Source organism: Rhincodon typus, chromosome 9, assembly GCF_021869965.1.
Source record: "Rhincodon typus isolate 14 chromosome 9, sRhiTyp1.1, whole genome shotgun sequence".
In the NCBI taxonomy this organism is placed as follows: domain Eukaryota; kingdom Metazoa; phylum Chordata; class Chondrichthyes; order Orectolobiformes; family Rhincodontidae; genus Rhincodon; species Rhincodon typus.
In genome coordinates, this window is record NC_063340.1 from 62,421,224 (window position 1) to 62,437,405 (window position 16,182).

Sequence of the window (16,182 nt, forward strand, 5' to 3'; positions counted from 1 at the left end):
ACACCATCGCTCAGTCTGCAGTTTGATCCTGGGCTTTCAGTTAGCTGACAATTTACTTCACTGTTGCTATCACACTGACGTCTCTGTCCTCAGCCTCCTACACTGCTTTAATGAATCTCAATGGAAACTTGCGGATCAGCAGCTCATCTTTTAATGAGGCATTTTACAACTTTCCAGACTCAACACTGAGCTCAATAATTTCAGATCGTAACCACTGGTTAAGTTTTTAAATAGCATTTATTGACAATGATTCTGATATTCCTGTTTATATCTTCTCTAGACCCACATTTAGTTTCTCTACGAGTGTCACCACCTCTCTGTTTTGTCTCACACTATTCACATCTCTTGTCATCTTATTTGTTTTGCCTTCCACCCACACATTTTCCAGTTCTGATGAAAACTCCTTCACCTGAAATATTAGCCTTGTTTTTGGCTCTCCCCAGATCCTGCCTGATGGGTCCAATGTATTTCAAACACTTTCTGTTTTAATTCTAACACTACTTGTCAAGTTGGAAAGGCCAGAAGAGAACACTTCAAGTGACACACCTCGGTGTGTGTGTGTGTGTGTGTGTGCGTGTGTGTGCGCGCGTTTGTGCATGTGTGTGTGTGCACGCGCGTGTGTGTGCGCGCGCGTGTATGTGTGTGTGTGCGTGTGTGTGTATGCACGTGTGTGTGTGCGTGTGTGCGCGTGTATGTGTGTGCGTGCGTGTGTGTGTGCGTGTGTATGTGTGTGTGCACGCGTTTGTGCGTGTGTGTGTGCGCGTGTATGTGCGTGCGTGCGTGTGTGTGTGTGCGTGTGTATGTGTGTGTGTGCGTGTGTGTGTGTATGCACGTGTGTGTGTGCGCGTGTGCGTGTGTGTGCGCACGTTTGTGCGTGTGTGTGTGCGCATGTATGTGTGTGTGTGTGCATGTGTCTGTGTGCGTGTGTGTGTGGTGGGGGTTGGAGGGGGGCATGGTGGTGGGCACAGGGATGTGGTGGGCAATCATGAAAGGAGATGGGTGAGAGAGGGACCCACATGCAAATACCTGCTTTCAAGTCCAAGGTGACACAAGTTGACTTGCAGATCTCTCCATCCCAACCCTGTCTTCCTCCTGATGGCCTCCTAATTTCAGCCAGGCAAGAAGCGACTCTTACATGGTCAATTGGTCTCAACTGGGTCAAGGGTGGACAGACTGCACTAGGCCTCACCTGCCAAGTAAATTTCTGACAGCTTGGGCAGGTAGGTGGCCAGAAGGCGACCTGAACAATTTGATGCCACTTCTCCACCACTGCCTGATTGGATTGCTAAATCAACCTCATTGTTGTGGGTCTGGAGTCGCGTGCAGGCCAGCCGTGGTGATTTCTTTTGCTAAAGAGCATAACTGAGCCAAATTGATTTTTTTTTACAACCATTGATGGTAATTTCAAGGACACCATCTCTGAGAGTAACCTTACATTCCAGTTTTGACAGTTGAATTTAAATTCAACTTGACCCCACCCAGAATATTAGACATATCTAGTTTCTGGATTATTAGTCCAGTGACATTACCACATTAGATCATCATCTCCTGCTTTGCCATTCTCTCTGCATCCCTGCCACTGTATCACTTAACTTCCCCTTAGACAGAACTGGACTGGTGTGCAATGTTGGCGCTTGTTCCTTTACCAAAGTTACTTATTTCAAAGTAATCTGTATTACCCTCCTTTGATTCTAACTTGGGCTGACTGCTGCCTAAATCCTTATCAATTTTTTTTTGCCATCTTGAGACTAACTGTTCTAATTTAGTTTTTTCAGTCCTTTCCTCCAAAATGTCTGACTTGTCCAAACACAACTGCTCAGGTTTTGTTCTGCATCGATCCCACTTGTCAATCAATGCTGTACTGCCATTCCTGTGCATTGAACATACCAAACTTAATTTTTCTCCTTGCCTTGAAATTCTTCCATGGCCATGCCTCATTTGACCATTGCAATGTCCTCCAGCATTATAATTTCATTGCACCATTTAGTTCTCTGATTCAAGCCTTGTTCTTCTACCCTAAACCTTCCTACACCTTTCATTAATAATGGGGACTTTAGCTGGCTTGTTGCCACTCTCCAGAATTCCTTCCCTGAACATTTTTTGCCTGGTCTGCTCTTTTAGCTGTGTCCTCAAAATACATTGGTTTTTGATTGCAACATGTTTGTCTGATAAATGAGGTGCTGCAGAGAAACAGCCTTGTAATGGAGCTACACATTAATCTGTGCAATACAAACTGAAACAGTGGTTATTACCCTGGCCTTTATCATAGGTAGAGTTATCCTTTAACCTCAATTCTGATAATCAGTACTTCTCCCTACTATGTAATGGTTGACTATTATGCTTAAAGGCGTACATTGCATGTGATAATGTAGGATATGAGCAATGCAATTGAAGACAACATCAATTGGATGAATAGAATAATTCAATGTATTTTTGGCAAAACGATGGTATCAGCAGATATGGTGAGAGTATAGTAACATGGAATTTGGATTAGTCAAAAAGTTTCCATGCTGTATGACTCTATGACTCTATGTTCTATGCATTATAGAGCAGTTCACCACAAGCCAGTCAAAAACATCACTGCAATTTTGACATTCATGCCATCGTTTAATGCTCAATCTTTGGAGGGGAAGTTTTGAATCTTAATGCCTCAGAGCCAAAGAATGTTGATAAACTTGGGATTTATCCCTCTCTTCATAAAATTTTGTCTCCTTGGTATCTGTGGCAAACACTTGAAACATTGTTATTGGCAGGAGCGGTTTGCAGCCTCTTTGACCAGCAGAGAGATCCATTGTTGAACGATTGGCCTGATGATATCGTATAAAGGGGAACAGTGAGAGAAGGAAACCTCTGTGAAAATAAAATAATGCCAGTGTATGCAGAGGGCCTATTCGATAATGTCAGTATAAATCAGCCCATGTCGCTTTTGGTTAGCAAAATAGCAAGCTTCAGAAACAGAAATGTGATACTTGTCCTCCTCTTGGCCACAATGCAAATAAATCTTGATTCCCATTTAACGAATAATGTCACCAGTTATTCAATGTTGCTTGTTGTTCCTGTGCAGTATTACCGAGAAGTCATACGTGTTTACAGGCAGAATCATAGATACACCGAAAGTCAATTAAAAATAAGCCATGTGCTCTTGGATTTATCTGATATAATGAACAATGATTGCCAAGGTTCCAGGAATTAAATGTCATTCAAATACAAATGTTCAATTAGTTTTGTGTTGAGTAGTTGGTAGATGTGGTTAAGTAGAATAGATACTGAGACTCTTCTGGAGTTGATTAATTCATTTAGTGAGAACTGAAGGGGCACCCAAGGTTTGCTCACACAATATACACAGTTTAGTTGAACACGAGAGTGGTGGCAGTCAGGGCTGTTAACATCCTGTACCAAACACAGGAGGTAAACCAAGCTTCCAGTAACCCTGTTAAAAATCCAATGAGTTGTGGGGGCTGTTGGGATCAAGGAGAGGAGGGGGAAAAGGTTTGGGTTTCGCTGTGCTGTTACTCTGCATCAAATAGGCCACCAATATTAGTCACTTAGATAATGGAGGGTGACTGATAACATCCCTACTGCTGAGCCTGTGGGGTAGGTCAACAAGGAGTAAGCATCTTCAAAAAAGGACAAGAAAGCAAAAGAATTATTCAGAGACAAAAGGAGAACAAACATTTGTCAGCACTATTACATTGCATATCATTTAATCATTCACAAAAACCTTGTTTATAATTTTGTTGCTACATTACCCACAGAGAATAATTTATGGTTGAGTACAGTGTAATTTTTGCATGCAACACATTCATCAACCATCAAAGCATAAGGAACGTGAATGACTAGTTAACTTAGGATTGGACATGTGCTTGCTATTGGGCTGATCATATATGTAGACATACAACTATGGGAATTATGAACACAATCATCAAAACAGCAACAGTCTATCCATACCAATACACAATTAGACTTAACTTACCAATATGTTAGTTACACATATCCTATACCTAATCACAGTGTTATGATCCCGGTAGAGACTGGTAAGTTTTTAAAAAAATGAATTTCCTGTTAACAGCTGAAAGGATAACATGACAAGATATCACATTTTAAGTCTTTTTCTATAACAAAAGGCATAAACCATTATCGACTAAATGCTATATTTACAGGCAATCTATCTGATAAATCAGGTAGCAGAACTTTCCCATTTTATTATTTGTACAATTGGAAAAATGATCACTTTACAAGTCCTTTAAGTAGGCCTTTAATTTTCCTGAACAAGTCCAAGTTGGACTTAACTTCCAAACATTTACTCCATTCTTCTCCTTTCTTGGTCTGGCAACTGTTAATTCTAGAATCATCTGACATGGTGGAGGTGTTCCTCACAATTCTCTCTCTAACACAAGCTAGGCAAATCTTTCAGCCTTGTTCTAACTCCTTACAAATTTGGTCTTTTCAATCCAAAATTCCACCCACATTTGTGCTCAGTGGCACAGAGATTTTCGACATTAAGTTGTGCCTAATCTCTGGATCTTGGCAGATTGCCTGTGTCTGTGAGTCGCATGGATATCTTAGAAAATCTTCCTTTCTCAAAGCCTAACTACACACTAACATGAATCACTTGGGCCTTGCATCCGTGTAGAAATGTTAATAAACTATTCTTTAGATCTGAATTCTATTCTACATTGAAGTTAAATGTATTTTTTAAAGCATAACTGTTTATAACCTGACATTCTCAACACCTTCATGGAACTTGGACTACCTTGAAGACTCCTAGCCTAAACACAGATGTTGTGGCCATTGTTTCCAAGCATGAATGTCTGACAACTTTTCACCAGATAAACAATCTAGGGTTTCCTTTAAACTTTAATGGTCCCTCACAGATCCTTGTTGTAAGATAGGTTTTAGAACAAGTCACGTGACCTCTTCATTTTATCCTAAGTTAAAGGAACAATCCCAAAACATTACAATCTTGTGAAGCTCATAAGTTGAACAACGGATGTCATTAACACAATGACATAATCACTAACCAGGTTCATGGTCACGGTAGAACAATATGGGTCACAAATGTGCCCAAAAACATAAGGCTAACAGCAACCTGATGCTTTGCCTTTCACTTTCCAGTTATAACAATATAACTTAGATGCAGTCACCCAAAGCAAAAACATCAAGAACAATGCAAAATAAGAAGGAATTGAGATTAGAGTACGTAGCTGCAAATTGAGTCAGCACCAGTCCAGGAATGGTGGACCAAATGATCTCCTTCAATGTGAAATGTTCTATGGACCTGCAATATTTTTTAGTTGATTTTGACACAATGACTGCAAGGACAAGTCACTAGGCCAACTCTAGTGTCAACAACTTAAATTTATGTAGCTCCTTAATGTTGCAAAATGTTCTGCGGTGATAGCAGACAAAAAATTGACACTGGGCCAACATGCAGAGAGGTGCAGATGTTTTTCAATACAGTTGCTGCCTGATATTCAATAGATCAAATTATATTCATTTCAAGAGTTAATCAATAATCTCTGAAACAGCCACATTTAATAATTAATAAAATAAAATGGAGTGTAAAATTTCGATAAAAGCCGAAAAACCTGCAGATACTGTAAATCAGGAGTCAGAACTGAGGAAGGGTCACTGGACCCAAAAAGTTAACTTTGATTTTCTTCTTCACAGATGCTGCCAGACTTGCTGAGCTTTTCCAGCAACTTCTGTTTTTGTACAATTTCAATTGCTGTCTCCACCCTCATGTTCAGCACATATAGTTGATGGTTTTAAAAGGCACTTCGAGACTAGTTTTCTGAGTTGGTTAAGCACTAGCTGCTCGAACAGTATCAGTGAAAGTCCATTAAGTTAGTTATTCGTATTTGTATTGTAGAGTGATCGGAATTTTGCTGCTTGTTCAATTACATCATTTGTAAGTTTGGGGTAAGTCCATGTATATGATGAGATTCTTGAATTGGAGACCAACATTTTTAATTGTCCAGAGCTCCAGCTCAGAGTGAAAACCAGGAAAGCAGATTATTATCTGAATGGCAACGGATTGGGAAAGGGGTAGGCGCAATTAGACCTGGGTGTCCTTGTACACCAGTCACTGACAGTAAGCACGTAGGTGCAGCAGGCAGTGAAGAAAGTAAATGGCATAGAGATAGCAGGAACTGCAGATGCTGGAGAATCTGAGATAACAAGGTCTAGAGCTGGATGAACACAGCAGGCCAGGCAGCATCCCGAAACGTCAGCCTTCCTGCTCCTCTGATGCTAACCTGGACTTACAATCTATGGATACGGAGTAGGCCATTTAGAACTGAGTTGAGGAGAAATTTCTGCACCCAGAGAGTAATGAACCTGTGGAATTCTCTGTCACAGAAAGCGGTTGAGGCCAAAACATTGAATGTTTTCAAGGATTAAGACATAATTTCTGGGATAACGGGATCAAGGATATGGGGAAAAAGCAGGTACAGGGTCCTGAGTTAGATGATCAGCCATGATCATACTGAATGGCGGAACAGGCTTGAAGGGCCAAATGGCCTATTCCTGCCCCTATTTTCTGTGTTACTATAACTGAATTCAGATCTGAGGTTTGAGCAGCTCACTCAAAAAGATAGAGATATTTTCAGATTTCTGAGATGCCAACCCACAACTGCTGTTCTTCCCCAACTCCACCACCATTCCCAATTCCCCTACTAACTCTCCCTTCTTTCATCGAATGGCTCACAAAAGTTATTTCAGTTCTTTTGTGAAAACTGCTTTTTTTCCCTCATTGTGACCAGCAAGCTGCAGTTTCAGCCATTGACAGAAGATGGCAGTATCTGACATCAATTGAGCATCAACTGAAATCCAAAAAGGGGATTTGTTTTTCTCGGCACAGCCTGTTGCTCCTAAAATGAAAGAACTGCCCTTTTATGATTCCACATTTTAAAGAGAAGTGCATAAAATCAAACTCTATCCACTGAGCAAGGCACTTTCTATCATTAAACAATCCATGATCTTGAGTTTGAGTCGTAGGACGCCTGTCACATAAGGCTAACACCCCCTGCCCCCGTTGGGGTCACCAATTTCAACCTTTGAGTTCTCAGGACTTGCACAGCCTTTAATCTGTGGGGGCAGGGGTAGACAAGGCTGACACCATACACCCCAGCTGGTACCAAGTGTGCTTTCTATCAGCAGCAACACAGAGAAGCAATTCCCAAAGTCCATTCCAGTTCTGTTAAATTCACAACCACTTTGCCAAGAAATGTTGGGCCTGAGTCAGGATTGTGCTTGGATCAAGATTTCTAACAACTGCAGTTAAAAAAAAAGCTGGCAATCGTTTTTCTTTTTTCCGCCACAGCCCGTTCTGCAATTCAATCCATAGAGAAAACAGGAGAGAGCATTTAATGAAATCCTGTATTACATATGTGTTTTTTTTTAAAGATATCCCATCTTTAGAGGCTGTTTGGATTTAGATGCAGCAACTGAATGTGGATGCCAAGCTTTTTCTTAAAAACAAAATGGTAATTGACTGTGACCTATACTTGAATCAACAGCTGTTTAATTGTTATGTGTGGATAAGATATTCTATACCATGTGTCAATAGGAAGTGATTTGATACTTTATGATCTGGTGCTTCAGTGAAGTATATATTTATCAGAAATCCATTGTGAGAATTTTTTGTTTTAACTTTTTTGCTTTTTTTCTCTCTATATTTGGCTCTTCTGGGTTATGATTTGATTCCATGGTGTTTTCTTTCCCCCCCATACTTCATCCAAGTGGCTATTGTAAAGCTTGGCAATGAATTTTGGTAGGCTTTTTTTGACACGAGGAGAGCAGTGTAACAGCTAAATCGTCTTCTCCTGTCCTCCTTCGATGTTCATGTTTGCGCACTTTCCAGCAGGGGTCACTGAATAACAATCCAGAATTAGGATTCTTGATTATATTTTTTTCCCAAAACCTGACAGAGCAGGTAGTGGTGGATCAATTATAAATGTTCCATCTACTGCCATGGCTCAGAAAGCTAAACTAAACCTGGGGACTAATCTGGACTACCTAGTTGATAAAGGGAACTTTCACTTATATCGTGGTTTTGAGGTCTTCGAGACATCCTGAAGCACTTCAAATCTAATGAAGCCCATTCAAAGTGCAGTCATTGTCATACTGGAGAGAAATTAAACTTCTAATTTGCTGAACAAGAAGTTCTAACAACAATTTCTAATAAATTGTTAACCTTTTTCACATGATGTAGTGTATATTTCCTGCAATTTCTGTGATGCAACCTGGGCAATCATTTTCCCACAAGGTCTCACTGTTACCTTTATGTATAGTAATGTGATCTGGTGTAACTTATTGCAAGCATCTGGGATGCATCTAATTTTTTTAAAGGCTTAAAATTGATTTATAAAAGCAATCACTTCATCATATCGCAATTGCCGATCTCTTCTGCAATTGGATCTCATAACATGGTATATCTTAACAATTTCTGAAATTAATTTATTCAAATGGGTGCCTTTTTCCCCATAATATGCAAAAACATGAACCTTTAACATTTAAATGGCAGATGCTAAGAAGAAAATTCCTGTTCTAAAAATGGCTGATGGTTTATGTTACAGACACTAGGAAGTCACACATTGGCTTGTTTGTTCTTTGATACTGGATTGTCCTATCAACAATGCTAAATCAGCTATGCCAAGTAGTTAAGCAATGCCAGCCAAATGCCAATAGGTGTAAACGTGGTGTTAAGGTGTGGTGCCAAGACAGTTCAGTTTCTGCTATGTTCTTTATCCTTCTGTGAAAAGCTTTCCTTTGCTAGACATTTGACAGTTCACTTCAAAGCGTTTCTCAAGTACTTAGCAGCTCAGCAGTTGTACCAAATGAACCCACTCATTAACCCGCTCACTGTTGAGTCCCTCAGGATTTTTGATTGCGCTCATTAAGCTTTATGTCCTCCTTGTTTGTCAAGAGCTGTTTGTTAAGATGGCCATTTGTAATGCTTTATAGACCATAGTATAGTACCTAACTGTTTGGGCCCAGGGTCACAATTCATGTTTTGCAGGAAAGTGATTGAAGTAAATACCATTCTATAGTTTAACTGATAAAGCAATCCCTGTTTTCACTTCTAAAAATATGCAGCATCTTTGACAATTATCTCAGTTCCCTATTCCAAAGAATGGCAATAATTCATTGTCTATAGTCAAATCTCTATGAATACCTGTATCAGGGCACCCCTATCAGTAGTCAGAAATATCATTGAAGCAATTTTCATGGAGCTGATAGAAGATCTCATATGTCTTGTAGATTAATGCAGTTTTGTTTTCAATTCGTTGGGGGTTTTGCCACAATCACAGTGAGTCACAAGATCAAAAAAACATTTAATAAAAATTGGATCGGCCTTTTCAGTATTGAGTATTTTGTACACAAAGCCCTAATGTCAGATCAATTGATGAGTTGTGAAATCGGTAAGTATTGTGTTTCTGATGGCAAGCAACACTAAAAAGCGCACATATGAGTGTGAGGTACAAACTTCACCAGCTTTTTGTGTTGCCAGTTTCCATTGCCATAACTATCCCAGGAGGTCAATTTTTTTTCAAATTTATAGATGATATAGCACAAGTTGAGCAGAAAACATAACTCCAATTTGAGAAAGTGAAATATACAATTCTTGCACTTCTTAACTGGCTAGTTCTAATCTAAATCAATGGGTGTTTAATGTGAAATTCTGGAAGAAGCAATAAAATTCTGTTTTCAGACATTTATTGTTTGCTTTGAACATGTTTTAAAGATTTACAATATGATTGTACAAATGCTAATCATATTTCTTTGATGTCACATAGAAATTTATACCTATATATTTCAAGACGTCAATTCGAACAGAAACTTTAGCTGAAAATAAACAGTTTGCTTTGCATATTCATTAGACGATCACAGTTTTCACCTCCCTGTCTCTAATGTTATCAATTGCTTTTTGCAGTATAGTTTTACGGACACTGTGCATTCTCCGGCACCTCACCAAATGGTCATCTTCAAAGCGAACTAGTTCTCTAGCAGGAGTCATTGGAGACCAAATAGAAGCAAAAGCTTAGATTAATTGCTTTCAAACCTTAGCAAAGGAGTACTATAGCCATTTGTGGTACTTATATTGTTGACTTGGCTTGGATCAGATAACTCGGTCCAGATTAGGAAATGATTCTGCAGCTTTCAGTACAATAAAAATAACTTGAATTTATGTAGCGATGTTGACTTGGGCAAACTTTCCAAATTGTTTCATGTAGCATAAAAATCAATGTTGAGTCATTGAAAGGGGCATTAGGAGCAGTGGCAAAAAGCTTAGTTGAAGTGCTGGGGATTTAGTTCTCAAAGATGGAGAGAAAGTTATAGGGTCATAGAGTCATAAAATCCTAAAAACATAGAGACAAGCCCTTCAGCCCACATGGGTCTATGCTGACCAAAATGTCCATCCATGCTAACCCCATTTCCCTGTACTTGGCTCATGTCCTTCTAAACCTTTCCAATTCATGTATTCATCCAAATGCCTTTTTAAACATTGTAAATGTACCCAACTCAACCACTTCCGCTGGCAGCTCATTCCAAATGCGTACCCCCCTCTGTGTAAAAAAGTTGCCCCTCAGGTTCCCATGTATTCTTTCCCCTCTTACCTTAAAATGATGTTCTCTAGTCCTTAAATCCCCAACCCCAGGAAAAAGACTGAGTGCATTCACCATACCCATGCCTCTCATGATCTTATGCATTTCTATAAGATTCCCCCCTCAGTCTTTTACATTCTATAGAAAAATGTCCTAGCTTGTCCAACCTCATTCTATAACTCAGGCCCTTGAGTCCTGGCAACATCCTTGTAAATTTCTTCTAGTTGGAGAAGATCATTGAGGGGTTTGAGACAAATCTATTTATAGCTGAATGGAGCGTCATAGGCTGCTGAATAACTAAACAAACAAGCAAATTTCTGTACGTCACAAACAAATAGTAATGACTGCCCCTTGCAAAATAGCATAGTGTGTCAAAAAATTGCATATGCCTAGTTTAACCATACTTGTATGCAATAAAGTGGTAATCTGGATTCCATGGGTTCAAAGGCTGTCAAAGCAGTTTGAGAAACTGAATTCGCACTTAAGAATTTGTAAAGTAAGACATTGATATTGGGAATCTGGCTTTTTTTTTATTCATTCACAAAAAGGAGTTTCACTGGTTAGTCTAGCATTTATTGCCCATCCCTAATTGCCCAGAAGGCAGTTAAGAAACAATCATATTGCTGTAGGTCTGACCAGTTAAGGATAGCAATTTCCTTCCCTAAAGAGCATTAGTGAACCAGATGGGTTTTTCCTGACAATCAACAATGATTTCATGGTCATCATCAGACTCCTAATTCCAGAATTTTACTGAATTCAGATTCCACCATCTGCCATGGCAAGATTCAAACCTGAGACCCGGAACATTACCTGGGTCTCTGGATTAATAATCCAGCAATAATACCACTAGGCCATCACCTCCCCAATGATATTATTGTCAAAACTCATCAAGTTCTATCACGGTCTTTAAAGGAACGAGACCATCCTTACTTGGTCTGGCTTAACCATACCAACATATGTTGACCCTTAAGTATCCTCTTGAATAACAAAGCAAGCCACCCAGTTGTATCAAACCATTCATGGTTTAAGTTAAAAATCACACAACACCAAGTTATTGTCCAACTGGCTTATTTGAAAAACACATTCCTCTCACACACACTCAAACACCCTCACTCTCAAGCACATACACACTCACACACACACGCATACACCACCTAAAGAGAAAGGATTTCACAAATGGGTTAATAAATCATTATTGATATCAGGGTGGATGGTTTAATAACAGAGGGAGACATAGATACCAGATTGAGAGAGACCTTGGTATATGAAAAGATGGGTTAACAGTTGCTGAATAGCCACTGGGTTATGCAGTAAATGGGGCAAAAATGGAGCCAATGGGGTAAGAGAGGTAGAGGTGGGATGTCATTCAATGAATAATCTATTTCCTCCACGGGCCAGGTATCAAATCCTGGAATATCTCGCAAAAGATAAGTCCCTAATAAATATCCACCATACCCAAACTAACAAGCTCTCTTCCAGCTGTCAATGTTAAGCCCTGGTCAGATGTTGTCCCAGTAGTCCCCAACCTGGATTATCATCATCACCCATGTGTCTGCTGGAAAATTCAAGGAATTCAGTCAGTTCTGATTTAAAGCCACATTCTCACTAGCAGCTCATTTACATTTAATGGTCTCAGGTGTGTTGTCTGGAACAGGCTGTCTCTAAGACCCCGCAGACTCCTCAATCAATGTACACAATATTAACTTACTCAAGCACTTTAGCATGTATTAGGAAAGGACTACATACACGAGTCTGCAGTCAGTGAACCAGGTCGCAATGTTATTTGAACACAACAAAGGTTAAGAGTTCAATTTTACACTTGAAACAACTCTATTGCTAACTATCCGATTCTTTAGAAGCTTGAAATACTTCCCAGATACTCAGAACATTCATGGTTTAGGACAACTAAGGATATACAATAAAAACCCATCTTATCGACAATGGCCACATTCTGGGAATGGCAAATTAACACCATCTGCTCGGTCTGCTGGTGCTCAGCAATTTTATTCCATGTTTAAATGAGCCATACAAGTGCAGTGAGATGTACAATTATACATTTTGATAGGAAGAACAAGGAGAGACTTTATAAGATAAAAGGCACAATTCTAAAGTAGGTGCAAGACATGGCCACATGTGAATGCATGTGCATACATCAGTGAAAATGGAAAGATAGTTGTGAAAGTGGTTTAAAAGGCATGCAAGATAGAAACATAAAGTAGAAAAATAAGAAAGTTACGATGAACCTTCATAAAACAATGGTTTGACCTCAAGTGGACTTTTGTATCCATTTCTCGGGGCCACGAGTGCAGAAAGTTACATCCGGTGTGGAGAGAGTGCAGAAAGGACTTATAAGAATAGCTCAACGGGTTGGAAACTTTGGCTATGTGGAGAGGTTAGAGAATTATTGAATCCCTATAGTGTGGGAGCAGACTGTTGGGCCCATTGACTCCACACCAACCCTCTGAAGAGTATCCCATCCAGACATAACCCCTTCCCTTTTCTTGCATTTCCTGTGGCTAATCCACCTAGCCTGCACACCCCTGGACACTATGGGCAATTTAGCATGGCCAATCCACCTAACCTGCACATCTTTGGACCGTGGGAGGGAACCAGAGTGCCCAGAGGAAACACAGACACGGGGAAAAGGTGCAAACTCCACATAGGTAGTCACCTAAGGGTGGAATCAAACCTGGGTCCCTGGTGCTGTGAGGTAGCAGTGCTAAACACTATGCTGCCTTGCAAGTTGGAATTGTTCTCCTTAGTGAAGAGAATACTGAGAGGAATTACAATAAAGATGTCCAAAATTGTGAAGGGTCTGGATAAATTAGAGTAGGAGCAACTCTTCGTCAATTGGCAGAAAAGTCAAAAGCCAGAAGATACCAATGTATGGTGATTGAGAAATAAATGGTGACATAAGGAGAAAATTGTTATATGAACTTAGTGGTTAGGAGCTAGGATGTGCTGCTGAGAGCTGATGGAGCAAGATTTGAAAGGGAATTTGATGACCACCTGAAGAAAGAAATAGACTTAGACAGCTAAGGGAAGGGTGAAAATGAGAGTCGCTGAATTGATCTAACAAAGAGCCTGTGTAGACACTCAGGACCAAGTGGCTTTCCGTGCTGTAGCCAAGATTCTATGAAGATAGAATTGAGCTAAGCTATTTTGTCCAATTGGTTAAAAGCTATATAAGCATCTCACAACTATTCCATTTGGACATAATCTGGTAGGTCAGAATTATGCTTCAGAATGAATCAGCACTTCCAAAAGAGAAATGGAGAGCAGAAAAGGGGAAAAGCAGGTTTCTAATACAGTACAGAGAAATTACAAACAAACACAGATTAGGGAAACATGGTGGATCAGTGGTTAGTACTGTTGCCTCACAATACCAGGACCTGGGTTCAATTCTACCCTCAGGTGACTGTCTCGGTATAAGTGTTAGCACATTCTCCCCGTGTCTGTGTGGGTTTCCTCCAGTTTCTTCCCACAGTTCAAAGATGTGCAGGTTAGGTGGATTAGCCATGCAAAATTGCCCATAATGTGCAGGTTAGGTGGATTAGCCATGCAAAATTGCCCATAATATGCAGCTTAGGTGGATTAGCCAAGCAAAATTGTCTGTAACGTACAGGCTGGATGGATTAATCATGGTAAAATGCAGGGTTATGGGGTTAGGTTAGGGAGGTGGGTCTGAGTGGGATGCTCTTCAGAGGGTCATTGTGGACTCAATGGGCTGAATGGCATGCTTCCACATTGTATGGATTCTATGAGATATGGTTCTTCAATGCTGTGTTCACATTAAAATCTCAAATGTTTAATTTACCTTTTTGCCTATTTCAATCTGGTAAAATAATTTGCAAAACAGATTCTTATTTTGAAAATTAGTGATAATCAGTATTTTACATAAACGGGCTGTCATCAAGTAAAATACAACTATTTTCCTTTCGTTTCTTCTATCCTGCCCTGAAGTTTCTTGTGCATGATGGGTTATAGATCCTACGATGCTGATCCAGTTTGTTGCTTCACCCAACTGCTTGCATATTTCTCTCCCCAGCAAGGACCAAGGACTGCAGTGGTTCAAGAAGGCAGCTCACTACTACATTCTCAAGGGCATTTACTGAGGTGCAATAAATGCTACAACATCTATATTCCTTGAACAAATAAGAAAACAAACAAAGGCTGTGACGGTGAGATTTGGTTATATATTCCTTGTAGTGGATGGATTCATTCAAACCCTGACCCCAAACTATATCCAAACATGTTCACTTTTCCCAAAAGATCACTTAATGGTGCCCATGAATAGGATCCCCAGCAGCTTTGTTTTCTTTGTGGTGCTGGAGTGATTTTGATGTGGAACCTACCACCACAAGCAATAATGCCTTTGGGAGATGAGAGTAAACAGTTGGAGGTGAACAACAAACAGATAAAAAGACCTAACCAACTTAAAACTCTAAAAGCAGTTCCATTGTAGTCAGTACACATGGCTTGGAAGAGGGAGGGGGAGGTGTGAGAAGACGATAATCTATCTTTAGTCCACAGTCAGATGCTTAAGTGGAACTGCTCAATGTACATTTTTACTCACTAGTCCAATAATCTGAAATTTCAACAAAGTTAACTTTAACCAGTATTAGCACTGCTCAAAGGAGATTTTCATAAGTCTATAAAATTGTTTGATCAGCATTAATCATTGGCAAAAATGCTTTGCCTGACATTTCTAACATTATGGATATGTGCCAACTAGAAAATATTCTCAGAGTTGCAATGCATTTTTGCCATGATTAATTTACAGTTGATTGAAAATATTCAACACAAAATCATTTGATCACAACAAGTGAGAAGCTAAAAACTACCTTCGCAATTTTTGTTAAAAAATAAACATTTTACTCTTATTAAGTACAACAAAGCTAACCTTGTGTACGCAGCTCTCTTAGAGTGAGATCATTCTAGAATATGTAACCTGCCAGTTGTTATTTTTCTGAAAGCTATAGACGGTCTCTTTAATGCTAGATTGACAAAAAAGTTTTATTAGATCTGTAAAATATCACCTCTTTCCTTCCGGCCTATAAAAGGACTTTCAGTTAATAAGTCAACTATTCCCCACTAGTAGCCAACTGGAATATAGTGCAGGAGAAAGAACGAAGGAAAAATCTCACAGCACTCTACATGTGAGTTTTTTTTCCTCTGTCATATTGATTTTGTAGTGGTTAATCAGTCTCGCCCGTCAAAAAAAGTAAACATACTGTAGATAGACAGCTTCCTAAGTGCAGCACTGTGCCAAATTCACAGCTTAAATCTGTGTGCTTTCTGTTGGCTGACCCCAAGCAGCCAAGAGCTGCCTCACGTACAAAGCACACATCATGAAGGACACGCTAAAGTTCAACCAGCCACAAGTCCGCTGCAGATCAACTTCAGCATTTTAGGATTTAATAAAATGCAATACCATCAAATCAACTCATATGATTGAGTGGAACGAAGTTTTGTTGTAGAAGAGAGTGCAATTTTAATATAATATTATACCTAAAGAAACAGTACAGGCAAATGTTGAATTATAGAAGAAAATTATGTGTTTTAATTTATG